Source organism: Trachinotus anak, unplaced genomic scaffold (assembly GCF_046630095.1).
Source record: "Trachinotus anak isolate AG129_WGS33_773 ecotype Australia unplaced genomic scaffold, CSIRO_AGI_Tana_v1 ptg000032l, whole genome shotgun sequence".
NCBI lineage: Eukaryota > Metazoa > Chordata > Actinopteri > Carangiformes > Carangidae > Trachinotus > Trachinotus anak.
This window is the reverse complement of record NW_027273883.1, coordinates 13,844,024-13,856,466: the sequence shown is the minus strand read 5'-3', so window position 1 is coordinate 13,856,466 and position 12,443 is coordinate 13,844,024. Positions and strand designations below refer to the sequence as shown.

General features: G+C 39.8%; 1 long non-coding RNA gene across 1 annotated transcript in view; it reads left to right on the top strand.

Annotated features, from left to right (window-relative positions):
• LOC139613234 (uncharacterized) overlaps positions 1 to 12,443 on the top strand; it is a 107,847-nt gene that overhangs the window by 72,589 nt on the left and 22,815 nt on the right. The window lies entirely within an intron of this gene.

Here is a 12,443-nt window from a genome sequence, read left to right as displayed (position 1 = left end):
TAAAAGTGCAATAATCATATCAATTTTAAAAAGAAAAGGAAAATATGATTTTGATATATTTGTCAATGTCACAACTTAGAGGGCATGTCAACAAGTTTAGTCCAGTAACACTGTTCCAGCGAGCCTAATTTTTCATGCACCATCTTGATATCTACATAAACTGCAAACTGGGACCGATACATGAATACTGGGTTTTATGTGCTTCATAATCTGAGGGATCACACTTCTTCAGTTTAACACCCAGAATTAATGTGTATAAACATGTTTTAATTAGTCCCATGGTGAGAAAGTACACATTTCTGAGTTTGTGTTCTTACAAGATTAAAAAGTATGGCTGTGTTTTAATGAGGCAGGTGTAGTGTAGGAAACTCTGACTCAGGTTTGTGGGCTGTTGGAAAGTTGCTGAACATCTGTTAAAGGCTAGAGGAAGCTCAGTGGATGAGTCAGGCCTACAGAGAAACCACCTAAAGATTGTGTATTCACAGTAACAGGAGAGTTTGTTGTATCAACTCTGGCATTGGAGTTTATTGGAGCTAATAGAGTCCGGAGCTGCAGAGTTGTCAAGATGATACCTGCAAACATAACTTGGATAATTACTCAGAATCTGTGGGAAATTAGACTGTGTGGAGAAAAAATGTAGGATAAAATAGAATACATTCAGCTGTGAACTACATCATATTTGTATTTGTAATATATAATACCGTGTGTCATATTTTACATAAAATTTACACTTGCAATATTACTATTATTATTATTACTATTATTACTATTATGCTAAGGTTATGTGCGTCAAAGACATGTTGGTCGAAGATTATCAGTTTGTGTTTGTGTGTACATGTGTATGACTTTTTCTGTGGGAAATTACTTTTTTACTTAAATTAAGAATTTAGAATATTTATAAAGTTACTATCATTATCAAATACTCATTTAGCAAAAGTCAAGGCAATTTCTGTGTGTTCAGTGTGTTTGATGATGAATCTTGTGTGTGTGTGTGTGTGTGTGTGTGTGTGTGTGTGTGTGTGTGTGTGTGTGTGTGTGTGTTTTGCTACCAGTCCATCTGTTGTCCTTAATCAAGGGAAGAGCAGATGAGTTCCATCACCTGGAGACTGGCTCAGGGAGGTCCAATTAAACACAAATACACACACACCTACATGCACACACGCACAATCAGCTTGACACATGATACACAACCACCTCTACAACAACTGTCAGTTGACTAAAATAACCTACAACATTAACAACGCGTTTCATCATCATTTGAGGCCATGTGGGGACACACACACACACACACACACACACACACACACACACACACAACCTAACAGCGAGACATGGACATAAATAAACATGCACACTTGTTTACAAGTACTTGACACACACACAGATGTCAGAACACAAACACACAGGCCTACACATACATACATGTAGATGTCCATCTACTGATGGTGTTTTCAGAGCAAAGAGCGGATCAGGTCCTCACAGATGTCCATTATTCTATTATTCATGCAGAATATTTAACAAACCAATCATCTGACTTTGACAAACCAAGGCGTGAATATTTTTTCATCACTAACATCTGGCAATTTCAAAAGTAGATCTACTGTATATTCCACCAACAATGACTAAGTGCCAAAGTGACAGTGAGTCCCTCACTGTGTCTGACTACCAGACTGGGGATGTGAGAGTAATTTCTAGGAATGGGAGGGACAATATTTCACTGCAGCACACATGAGTGTGAACTGCAGCCAAAAGTGGAAAGCTCTGGGTGTTCTCTCGTCGGTGTCATCCTCACACTTCGCTAACAGCACCGCACTTTATTTTTGGTATAAACGGGAGGTTTTTATTTTTTCAGCAGGGCTATGTGAGCATGCCAAAACGAATGGCAATACAAAAACAGATTTGCCACTGGTGTTATTTGATCTGGTCAGTTTGTCATTGTTTGAGTTGAGTAAGATGGGAAACATGTGTAAAATGTTCTCATATACAGACATGTTGCTTTTTGCAACTATGGTAGTTTTTACATGAGCAATTATTTATTTTTTTAGTTTCTACCCCTGTTAGTGCAGACTTCAAATAAAAGTCATTCCTACTTTGTCCATCATCATCAAACTGAGCTCTTAAACCTATACTGTATAACAAACAGTGACTGAAGGGCAAAAAGTCATTGAAAGGTAATGACATCACCAACTGCAAAGTGTACATGTCAGTGTCTGAATCATACCATGAGAGTAATGTTGCAAGGTTTTATATATTTAATCTATAGATGACGTGTGAGATACAGAATGTTTTATTTAACTACAGACAGGAGAAAGTGGAGGGATGCAGCTTGTCTGTTGAGAGAGAGATCCCTCATATTTTGCTCTTCATAAGGGTTTTTAAATATTTTTCACTATTAGACGGTTTTTCCAGGGAGTGTTTCTGTGTCCAAATCGAGGGTCTAAGGGTAGAGCGAAGGGTGTTGTATGTTCCAAGAGTTGTAAAAGCCCTTGAGGCAAACTTGCTTTTGGGCTATTTAAAGTTGATTTGATACATACAGTATGTTATACTTGTGTGTGTGTGTGTGTGTTTGTGTGTTTGTGTGTGCGTGTGTGCATAATACGTCTCAGATATTGCTCTGAGGTTAGCTGTGATAGATGTCCTGTTTAGTTTAATTGATGCTTTGCCCGTCGAAGGCCAACACATGTGTTGTGTACCAAACTCTGACCCGCTACCCAGCTGGTCTGTGCACATTTGTGTGCATGTGTGTGTAGGTGGATGTGGGTGTGTGCATGGTGCCTGATGCATGTGACAGGCAGGCAGCTGCTGCAGGCCCTCATGTCTTATAGCCCAATATGAACACATGCATTCACACACATGCAAATGTCTGGAATAGCCAAAGCACATAAGGCTTTTAGAGTTATGAGTCATTATTACACATCACCCCTCACCCTAACCAACACACACACGCACACAGTGTGGTACAGTTATATTTAATCATCTTAACATGCATTGACTTAAAAGACTCTTTTCCTTGTGTCAACAGTTTCTTCTCACCTCTCTTTGTTTCTCTCTCAGGGGTGAGTACACATGTGAGGAAATGCAGGTGGTTTAAGTGTTTGGCATTAAGATTTTTCCTCTTAGTTAAAGCAAAACGTTTCATCAAGGAGCATCAAGAGTCAGAATATATTTCTGTCTCTTTCCCTCTCTCTGTCTCTCTCTTCGCCTCTCATTTCGTCTTTTCTGAAGGTGAGCCTTGTTCTGTTCTGTCCTAAAGCTGTTCTGTCGCAGTAACGCTAAATATTGCTGAGCAGCTCTTCTCATCAGGCACACACGCACGCACGCACGCACGCACGCACGCACGCACACACACACACACACACAAACACACACAAATACACACACACACATGCACATGCACACTTGCAGACACATGCAGAAGTGCTGGGCTAGGGGAGAAATGTGGCCTGTTTCTTTGCAGTTTTTGATGACTCCCGCTGTACTGGTGAAACAGAATGCAGTGTACATTAGCACAGGATAGTGTCCCAAAACAGAGGAGAGGAGAGGAGAGGAGAGGAGACACAAAATACATTCTGCAACTGCCTTTACAGCAGGAAAACTCACATTTTAATGTCAAATGTCTAAAAAAAAATTCCCATTTGTTATTTCAAGAAAGATTTTTAAAAAATCAGTTCTATTGAAAGTGAACTGTAGGTTAAAGATCAGGAACCATTCACTTGTCCTGGAGCTTTTGACTGTGTCACACCATCTTCATCAGTGGGTGAAGATTGATCAGTTGCCATGGAAATGTGGGTGCTAAAACTTTTCATTTACTCTGAGTTATTTTAAGACTTTCTGTCCACATTGGCTTAGTGGTTGAGTAACCAACGTTTGATCATTGACCCTGAGAAACAGCAGTTAACAAAACAATCTCCACTCAAGATCCACTTACTCCTGTTACAGAGCTTTTGACTGAATCATGCGGTCTTCGCTAATTATGAAAAACAGCTAAGTGGACTTTGAGTGGAGAGTGTTTTGCCAACCTCAAGCTAGATGGTAAAGAATGATCTGTCAAGCTCATTCAGAAACCATGTTTCTCTATCAAATACATATACATACAGAGCACATATAAGGACAAACCAGTCTGAGTGGTGTAATATAGATTATGTTGTAAATAGTAAATGTAAACATTTTACAATATCATAATTATATGTATGTATTTAAAACAGGAGAATTTGCTCCTGTTGTAAGAAGCCTGATCAGTTTTCATACAAATTTATATCATATATCCACTATAAACTGTAATTGCTGTCGGTTGACTCAGAGAGCATGCTACATTACTCCTGTCAGACACATACACACACACAGACACACACATTTTTGTTGTTTTTTTGTTTTGTTTGGTCTTTACAGCCTGATCTAGAAAACCAGTGTAGTGCTTCATTAGTTAAATGAATCTGGAAGACATATGGGATTGATGAGCTCCAGTTATGAAAGTATAATGCAACTGTATAATGTTCATAATGAATCCATAACAGAAGATTTCACAGTCTGCAAAGTAGAGTATAGATTAATGTCTCTGACATTTATTCCTGTTGTAGGAGATCATCACAACAGATATGTTCACTCGATCCAAACTAACAACCCTTGTGCACTTACAAACTGCTGGTCTGGTTGGAAAAGCAGCAAAGCAGCCCTTCCCCTTGTTCTTTGTGTATTTCCCTAAACTCTCTCTGACCCACAATGCTATTGCGAGAGATATTTCTCTTTCTGTCTCTATCTTGGGGTAATTGTGTGAATCAGGAGAGATTGCATTTACCCAGACAGCTGAGTGGCGAGCTGGCAGGGTAATAAATGGCACGATAACCAGCACTCCTCTGATCCCTCTCAACACAGAAATAAGAACAAAAAAATCATTACCTGCCTCAGACAGGCCTATCCTGGGATGTCACATGTGATAAAGAGAGACATATTTCGGAAACACAGAGAGGGGAAGAGGTGGGAAGGAAGGGCGGAAAAATGAAAGGATGGATGAGAGACCGAGCAATGAGTTAAGTAAAAGAGCTATGAAAACATTCCAGGTAACATTTTTATTTGTTTTACAGATTGGGCCATTTATTCAGTGACTTTGGAGCATAGAAGAGAGAGCTGGTCAATAAAGTCAGATAAAAGAATAAATTGAAATACTGTCAGTGGAGTAGCAAGGTGTTATGTCTTTATCCTCAATCTCTAACACTTCAGCAATGATTTAGGAGGGCAGATGGTCGAGAAGCGTCAGAAACCGTCATTTTAACCAGAGACTTATAACACATCAAAGGACGTAGAATTTAATTCATATCCTTTTTGTTTTCTGCCCATTCTGACTCTTAAAAAGTAAGATCGAGCAAATCAAACAAATAATCAAATGTTTGGAAGCACATTATAGCAACATACACACACAGACACACACACAGACACACACATGAAGTCTCAACAGTCTATGCAAATGCAAGCTTTGGCTTTGAAACTGACATTACTTATTTAGCTTGCATTCAACAAAGACATACAAAGGCAGCCACTGCAGCATCAGGTCGATGTTTTTAGGTTTTGCTTGTCAGAGGACTGGATCACATGATCAGAGAGCACAAGTGAGTTTGCCCTTTGTGTCAAATCAGGTCACATCTGTCAGTCGCACAAGATTCAACGGGAATAAAAATAGGCTTCTTTTACATTAACACTGGATCAAATTACTATTGGTATGATTCGGACTGATGAACCAACAGAGAGTTATCACTTGATTCTGCAGTTATTCTCAACTTGTCTGAGCTCCTCTTTTAGCTTCATTGCTTTGATTTTGCAGCCTACAACTTCACTACTTCCATTTTGTCGCTCTTCTGCAACAAACAACTGTTCTGAATGAATGGGAAAAAAATTAAAAGAACAAAAAACTTTAAAGCGGAGCATTTAGCAACTAAAGATCTATTTCCCTCAGGAATTGGTGGCGAACAAAACAGCGGTAAAAAGAGAGTAAAAAATCAACTTTCAATCATCAGGTGGGCAGAAACACAACTTTAAATAAATGCTAATGTTGTACTGTGTCGGCTCAATATGTAAATAGATAACTGTTTGCAAACAAAAATTGTCATATCAACAGAAGAGGTAACAATATATCAGTTATTTGTTCACAGCTTGTTTTGTTGTCCCCAGAAAATCGCAGGTTTAACTAAATATTCAACAATAATGCAAAGCACCACTGGAAAACACCAACCCTGCCATTTGTTAAAATATTGTTTAACTCCCTCCACTCAATGCTTTAAACAGTAAACTATTCACAGCCCTCAGTGCAGTTAGTAAAACAGATCAGATGTTTCTCTATTGAAGGAACGGAGAGGAAGCCATCACTGTGCTGAAAATTCCTCAGTGGATACACGGGCTCGGTGCTCTTACTCTTCCTCCCCTCCCTCCTCCTCTTCATCTCTGACTGTTTCCAATATTATCAGAGGTTTCATTCTTTTATTCCATCCATACCACTACTGCTTCTTAGATTCTTTTTTCATCTCACACACAAGCAATCTGTCTCTCAGACACACACGGTCACTCACACACACACATGTCCCCACACAGATAAACATGCTCACATGATTACAGGCACACATAACCAGCCTGCAGGGCGCACGCACGACACAAATTCAGGCTCAAACGCACACGCTCACAGCCTGTATGTACTATACGTACCCCTGAGGCGGTGCTGTAGCATCAGTAGCCGCCTGATGTTCCATCAGCAGGACAACACATTACTGATCTAACACACCACTGTTCAAATGTTCTAATGTTTTGTCAATATTGCTAAATCAACTTTATTTGCCCCCAGAGGCCAAACAGTTTACAAACACACTTCTGTTATGAAGACATGATATGAACTTTGAATGAACCCATTACATGTTCATATTTTTTATTCTCGCATAATGTGTTTTTTAAAGTAGGCGTTAGGCCTTTGCCCATTTCTGAGATTATTTTTTATTTATTTTTTTATCTTTGCCTCATGAAACAATACAGTCAAAAGAGTTTTCTGAGACCCCACAATGATCTGTACCACTGTGTTTAACTTGACTGTGGGTTTGTATTCAAGTTTAACAATACAAGCAGTCATATAAACTATTGTATGTACAGCCTCAGGAATGATGTAAAAAGAATTTACAGTTAAGAAATGTAAAAGGAAAAATACATTTCCATGAATGAGTTGTGGAAAGCTATGAGAAGGTGAACTGTAGAGGTGAGAACTTGACTGTTTCTAATTCTGGGACACAGGCAGTCAGGTCCGTCTCCAGGGTTTCCCTGCAGTGTTTGGAGAGTGTTAAGGAAAATGTCGCCACCGTAGTGCGTTTTGTGTGGCGGTGACCTTTTATGGATCACAAAGATGCAGGAGCTCCACTCTGCAAAGGAGCAACACTATCGCAAGTCAATCCTGTTTAGGTTTTATGCAGAGAAAAATACAAACTATCTTGTAGAGGTTGTTACACATTTTCCCTCAGGAGGTCAGTGGAAAAAATGATGTTATCACTCTCCATGTTTGTACCTAAAATATGGATAGTTCAGTGTCCTTTAGAGAGATTGATCCACTCGGGCTGCATTGTGACTCTAAGAGAGACTTTAATTCCATGTTTTCACTGTAAAACTGATAACATTTCCAAATATCATGTTATTAAAAATGTAAATGTAATGTCTGTTGTTGCTGTTGTTGCTGTTGTTGTTGCTCACACTTGTATGTTGTGTCATAAGTGACAGTTCAGTCTCGATGAATGGTTGGCCAGAAACAGTAATCAGTAACACCATCTTTAGCTTCCCACATGTGAACCTGATGAGAAGCTCATCTCCTCTATATTACTATGATACTGCTGGAGAGAACAAGGTCATTTGTGTTTCATTATTCTTGAATGTTTCTCATTTAGGAAAAACTTGTTCATTCTGACAAAATGTTGATGCACCTAGGAACTACTGGAGTGATATTGTGATTAAAAAAAAAGGAAGGATAAACTACACTACAAACAGTGGTTTATTGGGCTCGTGTTGCAAAATTACATTTTCATGCTGCCTACACACAAAAAACAACCTTCAGTTGCTGCGGTGTCTATTTTTTTGGTTTAAAAAATAACTAAACCATAGTTAGTAATGGAATATCTACAATGAATTTGCAAGAATTGGCATGTAAATGCATGTATACTAAAGAAAGTCTCCAAAAGTGACTTATTAGACACTAAAGATGAGGTAGGGTCTGATGTCACACTGATATGCAAATGCAGAGGTTAACTGGTGGATTGGCCTACTCATAATATATGAAAAATAAACCAATTTAAGAAGATGTTGCTGAATGATAATGAGTGATTATTAGGACCAGATCCTGAACAGGAACAGGGTTTCTGTTGAAATCCCTCTTCTGTATTGTTTTTAGCTGACTCAAATTACTGTCTTTTAAAAGCTATTTGTGAATCAACCACCACTTTCTCTTGACTGGTTTTATGCAAGCTTGTTCTCTATTTTAAAATAGTGCTAATTATAAAATGACCATATGATCATCCATATGGCTCATTCTAATTGCGTCTCTTCTCATCTGTCATTACACACTGATAATAAGCCACAGCTTTCCCTGTGTTTATACCTGTTCTTTTTCAGTCCACCATCTCTGTGCTCAAACCTCTGTGTTAATGGAGGAATCTGAGAAACAAATAAAAATATCACCTGGCCTCGTTCCACCTTCCCCTCTCTGTCCCACTCCTTATCATCTATTTGCCAACTTCTCTATTATTACCTTTCTTTTTATGCTTATTTGTTTGTTTACCTCTGTCTTTCTTTCTGCTCCTGCTCTCTGAAGAGGCAGGTAGGTTGGCTGCCAAGGCATTTATGTCCCCCATAACATCTCCCTGAACTGATGCCAGAAAACCTGCAGAGATAAAGTAAGGTGTACTCTTTGCTAGTTGTGAGGGCAAACACTGCACTGCAAACGGAGCTGGTGCCCGGAGATGATTAGCCTAGCTTAGCATAACGACTGGAAGAAGCCTGGCTCTGTCCATAAATCTAAACCTCACAAATTAACATGATGTACAGTATATGTTTAATCTTAAAGTGATAGTTCCGGTTATTTGACGTGGGGTTGTGTGAGGTAGTCATGCATAGTCAGAGTGTTACCTGCAGTAGATTCTGATCAGTGTTTTAGTCACCCTTTAAAGACGGCCACTGAAACAAACTAAATATCTGTTTAAATGTACACTTCATTTGGAATATTTTCAGAGCTTTATCTTCCTGTCAAAACAGAGTGAAATGTAGCTTTTTCTGATTCACTCAGGTGACCTGCGGCTGCAGTGTAATACAGTGTGTGCCCTAAGTGCGCTTGTGTGCAGGAATATGGTAGTTCAGCGGTTGAGAAAAATGTAGTACCAAAGGAAAGTGCTGTTTTGACAGGAAGATAAAGTGCTGAACGTATTCTAAATGAAGCGTACAGTTAAATGGTTATTGGATTGTTTTGGTGGGTATCTTTAAAAATTGTCTAAAATGTGTTTTTTCTGATGCCGCACACTGTAGCACATCACTCTTGTTAGGGTGCCATGTACCCTGCTGTCTCTCCGAACTGGCAGTGCACTGATCTGAATCTATTGCAGGTTTCTCACTAACTATGCATGACTACCTCACACAACCCCACGTCAAATAACCCAAACTATCACTTTAACACAAACAGATTTGTGGTTCAGTTTTGTGCCCTTGTGTCTTGGTGAACAGCCAGGTGCAGTGACTTCCTGTATTGTTGAGTATTGTTGTCACTTTAAGGCAACCAGTGGAGGTGTAGCACAGAAGTGCTGGAACAATGGTGAACTGTTGTCCATCAAGAAGTGGTTGCAAAATGTTTAACTTTAGACAGGACCAGGCTAGATGTTTCCCCTTGTTTACAGTCTTTATGTGAAGCTGAGCCTAAACACCTCCTGTTTCTAGCTTTATACATAACTCACAGAAATGACAGCGATATCATTCTAACTCTCAGAAAGTGAATAACCATATTTCCCAGAGGTCACCAGGGCTTTCTTATTATTCAACTATTCAGCCCTTTAAATGTAAAAATATTGTGTGTCCTGTTCATTTTAACACACTCTGATTACTCTATAGTAATATACCATATAAAATATAATACTTTATAAGTGCCACTTCAAATACAGCTGTTGCAGTCAAGAACAACAGTAGGAATAACTGCAAGACAGAGGCTGGGTGGGCAGTTGGTTTATACTGAATTATTAGTATTAGCAGTAAAATAACAGCCTGGCTATAAAACTACTGTAATTCCCTATTTATTTATTTAGCTGTAGCTCCAGGCAACAGCAAACTGGTCCACTGTTAACTTCAACGACCAGTGGAAAAGCCTCTCTGAGTGTGTGTGTGTGTGTGTGTGTGTGTGTATGGTCTGTCTGATTGTTTATAACCACACCACACAGAAGCACAGCTAATGCAGAACAGAGCAATAATAATTCTCCTCCACATACTCTCCCTCTCTTCACATCTCTCCACACATGCACTGACTTTGTCCCTCTCTCTCTCTCTCTCTCTCTCTCTCTCTCTCTCTCTCTCTCTATCGGTCTCTCTGCTGTCCTTTCCCTCTCACTCTCTCTGTACCTCTCTCACTCCCCATCTGTCGCTCCTTCTCTCTTCCCTCCTCTTACTTCGCTCAGTCAGTGAAGATGGATCACTCTGTGTCTGTCAGCAGTAGTATCACAGAATGAGAATGTATTGTCTGCTGTCTCAGATAATAAATGCTGCTATCTACGCTACTGTTCCCAGTCATAATAGATGGCCCGTATCTACACAGCTTCTGTTTATGAGATTATCACAGCCCTCTGCTGTCCCCCAAACCACCAACAGGAGAGATGGAGAAATTACTTTATCGCTAGGGGGCCTGAAAGTTATCATTTGTGAGGAATTCGTCGAGTGGGAGCTTTGTGAATTGGCAGTTACTGCCACTTCTACTGCGGCGTCACATGTGCTCAGAGTGTGAGCACAGAAGCAGGAGAGGTTAAATTGTTCTGTGATTGCTCTTTTATGCTGCTTGAATCTGTGATGTGTTATTGAGAGAGGCCACTTGAAGGAGGGAGAAAAAGATTAGCATCAAACCAAACTCTCTCCTCTCGTCTTTATGGTACATTGCCATTTATCATTTTTTATCTTGTTTTGATTTCGGTGAGCATGTACTTGGTTCATTCAAGTAATCACTTATAGATCTCATACTGTGGGGTTTATACACTTAGACAGACCCTGGTGCTGAGCACATTATTAAGATGTTTTGAGCTTTGTTTCTAGCTGCGCATTCAAATCAGCGCAGATCATGTGATGAATGAAGGTCTGGGCAGCAGAGAGAATTAGTCACAGTCACTGGTCACTGGTGGACAGGGTTGCCAGCTATTAGAGTGTGTATGTGTATTCATGTGTGTATGCGGGATTTATTACTGCTGGTCACTGAGGGAGTCTGTTGACATTTGACCCCAGTCTTGACCACCTGACCCCGGCCTGACCTCTCTGTCTGGCTGCCACTGCAGAACAGAGGGTCTCATCGGCTCAAGCTGCTGACTGATGGCTCTCCTCTCCTCTTTTGGCTAAAAGCCTCGACCTGAGCCTGTCCACAACAAGACCGGGCAGCACGAGCCAGCAGGGGCAGCTCAACAAGACCATCATGTACAGATACTCAGAGACGCTGGGCTCTTGGGGAGATATAGCTGATCTGCTCGTAATGTCCCTCTCTCTTGTTGTTGGTAATAAAATTAAGTCTTAACATTAAATGACTGGTATGTAAAATGTCATGCCACAGTGTCACAAAGTGAACAATAAAGTAAATGCTTGTTCTAAATAATCTTTGAGAGGTAGAAGAATGATTTTCACTACTTTCACTATGTTAACCTTAAGTCCAAAAATCATTATGTGTTCAATGCAAAAGGCAAAAAAGTGCTCTGATACGCTAATATAAATAATAAGCAGTCTGACCATGTGAAGTCCAAACTGGACTTTTGGCTAAAAGTGCTGACCAATACTTCATACTTGCCCAGTGCTCTGACCAGTGGCTCTAATTGGCCAAAGACCTGAACAAGGGCTTTAATTGGCTGTTGGCCCTGTCCGTATGAGCAGAAGGGACAGTTGGCTCAGAGCCGTGCCGCCTGCTCTGCTGCACATGGCTATTAATCTGAACCACTGTCGAGTTTTGCTTGCATTTCATCTTCACACAGAGAAGAGTCCAGTTTTAAAAAAAAGTATTTGCACACATTACTTCTCCATTCTTGTTGTAATACATAACAATTTTTTTTTTACAAAGCTACAAGATGGAAGCCAAGGCCTTAATGAATTACATCATGATGAGTAAAGACACATGTTTTGGAAAATGACAATGTATTAGAACGTTCCTGTGGCAGTTTTCCATGTAAAAGTAAATAATTCTTTTGGAACACATTCATACCATTATATTA